This window comes from Dipodomys ordii, unplaced genomic scaffold, assembly GCF_000151885.1.
Source record: "Dipodomys ordii isolate 6190 unplaced genomic scaffold, Dord_2.0 Scaffold160, whole genome shotgun sequence".
Lineage (NCBI taxonomy): Eukaryota > Metazoa > Chordata > Mammalia > Rodentia > Heteromyidae > Dipodomys > Dipodomys ordii.
This window is the reverse complement of record NW_012267376.1, coordinates 870,817-876,577: the sequence shown is the minus strand read 5'-3', so window position 1 is coordinate 876,577 and position 5,761 is coordinate 870,817. Positions and strand designations below refer to the sequence as shown.

The 5,761-nt window shown below is 49.4% G+C and overlaps 1 long non-coding RNA gene across 1 annotated transcript; it reads left to right on the top strand.

Moving 5' to 3' along the window:
• The first annotated feature begins 2,184 nt into the window (after window positions 1-2,184).
• LOC105998277 lies at window positions 2,185-5,314 on the top strand. Its single transcript, XR_001175687.1, has 5 exons — window positions 2,185-2,305; window positions 3,079-3,156; window positions 4,440-4,509; window positions 4,636-4,916; window positions 5,295-5,314. It is a non-coding gene; the product is annotated as an uncharacterized LOC105998277 (long non-coding RNA).
• The last annotated feature ends 447 nt before the right edge of the window (window positions 5,315-5,761 follow it).

Here is a 5,761-nt window from a genome sequence, read left to right as displayed (position 1 = left end):
TTCCTGTCCCCTAGATGATAAAATATAGTAACAAACCAAAAATCTCATCCAAAAGTCCTATCCATCTAAGTAAAAGATAAAATGATTTTGTGGTGTGTGTGTATGTGTGTATGTGTAAGAGAGAGAGAGAGAGAGAGAGAAAAAGGGAGGAAGGGAGGGAGGGAGAGAAACAGCACTGTCCCTGAGCTCTTTCACTCAAGGCTCTACCAAGTTAGACACAACTGTTCTGGCTTTTTGGTGGTTAATCAGAAATAAGAGTCTCACAAGAGGGCTGGGAAGGTAGCGCTTGCCTTGCATACATGAGGCCCTGGGTTCGATTCCTCAGCACCACATAAGCAAAAAGAAAAAAAAAAGCAGGAAGTGGCGCTCTGGCTCAAGTGGTAGAGCCCTAGCCTTGAGCTGAAGAGCTGAGGGACAGTGCCCAGGCCCAGAGTTCAGCCCCACAAAACAAAAAAAAAAACAAAAAAAAACCCCACAAATGATAGCCCATTTAAGAAGGTGGAGTATAAAAAAAAAAAAGAGTCTCAGCCGGGCGCTCGTGGCTCACGCCTGTAATCCTAGCTACTCAGGAAGCTGAGATCTGAGGATCGCTGTTCAAAGCCAGCCCGGGCAGGAGAGACTGTGAGACTCCTATCTCCAATAAACCACCAGAAAACCGGAAGTGGCGCTGTAGTTCAAGTGGTAGAGCGCTCGCCTTGAGCTGAAGAGCTGAGGGACAGCGCCCAGGCCCAGAGTTCAAGCCCCACGACCGACAAAAAAAAAAAGTCTCACAAGATTTTCCTGCCCAGGTTGGCTTCGAACTGATCCTCAGATCTTAGCCTCCTGTGTAGTAAGGATTACAGGCATGAGCTACTAGCACTCAGCTGATAAAATGATTTTTAGTTATAATAGATTGAGTATTGCAACCCACTTTAGGGGATCACAAGACAAAAAAAAGAACTCATTGTATACAATTCATCACATTAGATAGGATTAAGGAACAAAATACTAGTAGTCCTAAAAGCCAGGTAGGGCCTAGCACTGAAAAAAGCTGGCATGAGGACTTAGGGGCTGCGCATACAGAAATTCAAACTATCATCTAAGGAAGGAACAACCAATCAACAAAACCCATGAGAAAGAGCTAATCAATAAAATCTAGAGTAACTCCCTAAAAACCTGCCCCAAACTTCATATTGGCTCAGCAACATCCCATTGTGCTTGCCTGCCCACTGTTCCATTAAACAGCTTCTTAATAAATGCTTCCTTTTCCTTCTCTTGCTTCCGTAATTATTTTAGGGACTGTGACTGTGGAGGTTGGCACTCCACGCGGCTGGCAAAGGAAAAGAAAAAAAGGCGGTCTGGCCGCGGTTTATTCCTTATATAGGGTAAGGGGGTGCGGAAGGGTGTGTCCAGGTAAAGGGAAGTGGGGTCAGGTGGGAGAAAGGTGTGGCCACATCAGGTTAAGATGTGACCTCAGCGGATGCGGATGTGACCTCTTCCAGGTGTCCCAGTTGCCTAGGTAACGCAGGTACTGGGCGAGGTCTGTTCGCCGTCCAGGAATGGACCTTACAAAATTCACTACATGAAGAATTCTCTGTGTGGGGCTGGGAAGGTGGCTCAGTGGTAGAGCGCTTGCCTTGCATGCATGAGGCCCTGAGTTCGATTCCTCAGCACCACATAAATAGAAAAGGCCGGAAGTGGCACTGTGGCTCAAGTGGTAGAGCGCTAGCCTTGAGCTGAAGAGCGGAGGGACAGCGCCCAGGCCCAGAGTTCAGGCCCATGACCGACATGGGGGAGGGGTTGGGGTGGGGGAAGAGTCAATGCCTAATGCCTGTTAATCCTAGCTGCTCAAGAGGCTGAAATATGAAGACAGTGATCCAAAGCCAGCCAGGACAGGAAAATCTGTGAGACTTTTTTTTGTCGGTCATGGGGCCTCTTAGGCCAGCCCGGGTGCCCGGGCCCCCATGTCCCCTACCCCGCAGACCCCTGCGTGTGCCCTCAGCACCCAGGCAGAGGACTTAACTCCATCCTCGGGCTCCGGAAGGAAGGCACAGAAAGAGCTCCAGAGGAGGCACAGGCGAAGGGCGGGATCGCCGCGCAGCCCCCGCAGCCCGCACGCCTCAGCGTCCGGTGATGTCATCGCGGGGGGGCGGGGAAAGGTGCGGCCGCTGTACGCGCGCGACGTGGGCGGGGCTGCGTGTTGACGTCAGGACGCGCTGCGCGTGCTAAGCTTCTAGCTACGGCGGGCCTCGCGGTGGAGGTTGGGGTGGGCTCGTTGTCGCGCATGGCAGTCATCCGCCTCCATCGGGGACTCCAGTCGATGCCGGTACTTGTTTTTGAGCTCGGGTGGGGCCGTGAGGGCTGGGGGTCGGTAGTGCGTGGCGCGGAAGGTCAGATTGCTGGGTGGCAGCGCGGGACCCGGGCGCCCGGGCTTCTCCTTTGCCGGCCTAGCAGTTCTGTGCACGGGCTGGCGCGCGCTGCCTCTCGGGTCGTTCGGAAGAGGCGTAGGCCAGGTTGCGTGGGAGCCTCGGAAGCAGAGCGCTAGAAACGTGCAGCGTGACCTGCGACCTCGTGGGAAACCTGCCTTAAGACAGACTGGAGGGCTGGGAAGGTAGCTCAGTGGTAGAGTGCTTGCCTTGCATGCATGAGGCCCTGGGTTTGATTCCTCAGCACCACATAAGCAGAAAAAGCCAGAAGTGGCTCTGTGGCTCAAGTGGTAGAGTGCTAGCCTTGAGCTGAAGAGCTGAGGGACAGCCTTCAGACCTAGAGTTCAAGCCCAGGACTGGCAAAAAAAAAAAAAAAAGACAGACTGGAAGGCTGGGATGGTGGCTCTGGTAGAGCGCTTGTCTTGCATGCCTGAGGCCCTGAGTTCGATTCCTCAGCACCACATAAGCAAAAAGAAAAAAGCCGGAAGTGGCGCTGTGGCTCAAGTGGTAGAGCACTAGCCTTGAGCTGAAGAGCTGAGGGATAGCGTTCAGGCCCACGACGGGACCCAAACAAAAAAGACGTACTGGAGCGGGGAGTGGGTGGGAGGTTGAGGGGCTGCAACTGGATGGTAACTTGGAGCCATCAATGCAGCTAATTACATTTGTCCAATAGGCCGGTGCTCTGAACATATCGACGATTTCACGAAACAGGGACGGCTGACGCACAGCAGATTATCCAGAACATGGACTGGTAAAGTCACGTTGTGAAGGTTTAGGTACACCTTTCTAGAGCCAGGTCCATGACTATTGGGGTGTCTTGGTCTATATCCTAGCTCAGAAGTGTTTTCCAAGCTGCAAAGTACTTGTGGATATAAAAAAGGAAGTTTATGTAATTACGTGGTGTTGTTTCTGTGATCATGAGTTTAAGAACACTACAATTTTCCTGAGGTGTAGTCAAGGGCCCTAGGAACCAAGCTCCAAAACCATTAGTGTGTATGTATGTGTTCTTGTGTTTGCCTGTGTGCCAGTACTGGAGCTTGAACATAGGGCCTGGATAACTTTTTCCACAAAGAACACAGCTCTATTTCTGGTTTTTGGGTGTTAATTGGAGAGAGTTTTATGGATTCTACTGCCTAGGCTGGCTTCAAACAGTGAATGTCAGTTGCAAGCCTCCAGCGTGCTTGAGTCTGCTGTGACTCCTGCATTCCTACAGTGCTTGCCAGAACAGTTTTGAAACGGTTTGAGGCCTTGCCCTGTTCCATCCAGAGCAAGGTTATAGAAATTTCAGACAATTGCTTGCTCCCTTTTGGATCTGGTATGCAGTCATCATGTTGATCTTTAAATGGCACCACTTTGCACATCTGAAATTCACTTTGTCTTTTGTGCCAGTCCTGGGGCTTGAATTCAGGGCCTGGCCACTGATCCTGAGCTTTTGTGCTTTAAGGTTCCTAGCATTTCAGCCACAACTCCACTTCCAGTGTTTTGGTAGTTATTTGGAGTCTCAGGGGGGTCTAGGAAGGTGGCTTAGTGGTAGCATGCATGAAGCCCTGGGTTCAATTCCACAGTGCCACATACACAGAAAAAGCTGGAAGTGGCACTATGGCTCAAGTGGTAGAGTGCTAGCCTTGATCAAAAGAAGCTCAGGGACAATGTCCAGGCCTGGAGGAGGGGGGAGTCTCATGGACTTTCCTGCTCGAGCTGGCTTTAAACTCAGATCTCAACTTCCTGAGAAGCTAGGTTAACATTGGGCCCAGTTAGATTAAGGTTAAATTTTTGAGGCATCACCATTAGACAGTTTTAGATTCAGTGCAGATGAGCCACTGGTTACCCAGCTAGAAACTAGCAGGTTGAGATTTGAGACCACCCCTCTCTGGACTACATCCTAAGTCTTACAGGTAGCATCTGGGAGGATGGGTAGAATCCAGAAGATGGGGAAGCTCTCATGCATGTGCTGATTTGGTGTGAAGGCTATTGAGTAGAGAGGGATAGGTGACATGAAGTTGTCTGCTTAGTTCTAACTCTCTGACTCTGCAGTCCAGGAATTGTCGATAAACACCCTCGCCCTGTCATCAGGAAATCAGAAGTGGAGAGTTACTGCCATCTGGTGAGTTGGAATTGGCTGCCCTTTTCCTCTGGGTGGACTTTTAACTTATCTGCTTTTTTTTTTAATGACTTATTAACTGCTCTTTGTCTCTAATTGAGGTGTTTTTTGTTTTGTTTTTTTTTTAAGACAGTCTCCCTAACAGCTTGGGCTGGTCTCCATGAAACTGGCAGGCTGCCTTGTTAGCTGCAAGGAGTAACATCTCACACCTCACAGCCCCCTTCTCCCGGGGCCTCTACTGTATGTCATTGCACCAGCACACACAAAGCCGTCATCCCTTCCTCAGTGTTTCAGCAGCAATCCCAGGTTGCAAGAGCTAGAAGAGCCCTGAGGTGGGTGGAGCAGCCCACAAATCATCGCAACTGTGTAGTGTCTGGTGGGCCACTCTATGGAGTCTGGTCTGTATAGGGGTAAGTATGAAGGAAGGCATTCTAGTGAGTGACTTTGCTTCTCTTTTGTATGGTAACTTCCTGTTAGTCACCTGGTCAAGCAAAGGTTTAAAACAAACAAAACAACTTATTCTTGCCTTCCATGTTAAAGGCAGGAAATTGAGACCCAAAAAGTTTGTCTTTAAGCTCACATGTCTATTTGGGGGTTGAAGACTCTTGGGACCTAGCTATCTAAATTTGGGGTGGCCTTTGTGGTTTGGATATTACCTGCGTGAGGTCAGTGGGCCACAGAGGTGTCACTACTGTGGGAGTGTGGTCTGGAGCTAGAAACTTAGATTCCGTTTTCTGAACAGTTGGCAGTAGTAATGGCTCCTGATTGTGTGTGACATCACTTCACAGCATGCCTTGGTATTTGTCATCTCTTTTTTTACAGATGAGGACATGGATATGGAGACATGAACCCTGGCTATGAACACCTAGTGAAAGTGGGAACAAAATTTGCAGCTTAATTATCCAGATAGATTTCAATCCCTGCCTGTTTGCCTTCTAGAAGGAATCAACAGTTTCATGTTCTTGGTCCAGGCTAGTGTATCTCAGGTCCTCCAGCATCTCCTGAGTGAAAAACAAAAGATACTTAATAAATGTAGCTTTAAATACCACTGGCCCCAGCCTCTTGTTTCTTCTTCCCTGTACCAGGTATCGTGGTAAAGATGCTTTGTCCCTTGGAATGCTGGGTGGTGGTCACCACAGAGCCGAGACCATCATTTAAATTCTGCAGTAGAAGTGATAGGGGATGCAAAGGAACTAAATCCTGGGATTCTCTGCCTTTGGCTCATGAAACATTCTGTCCCTTCAGATAATCTCCA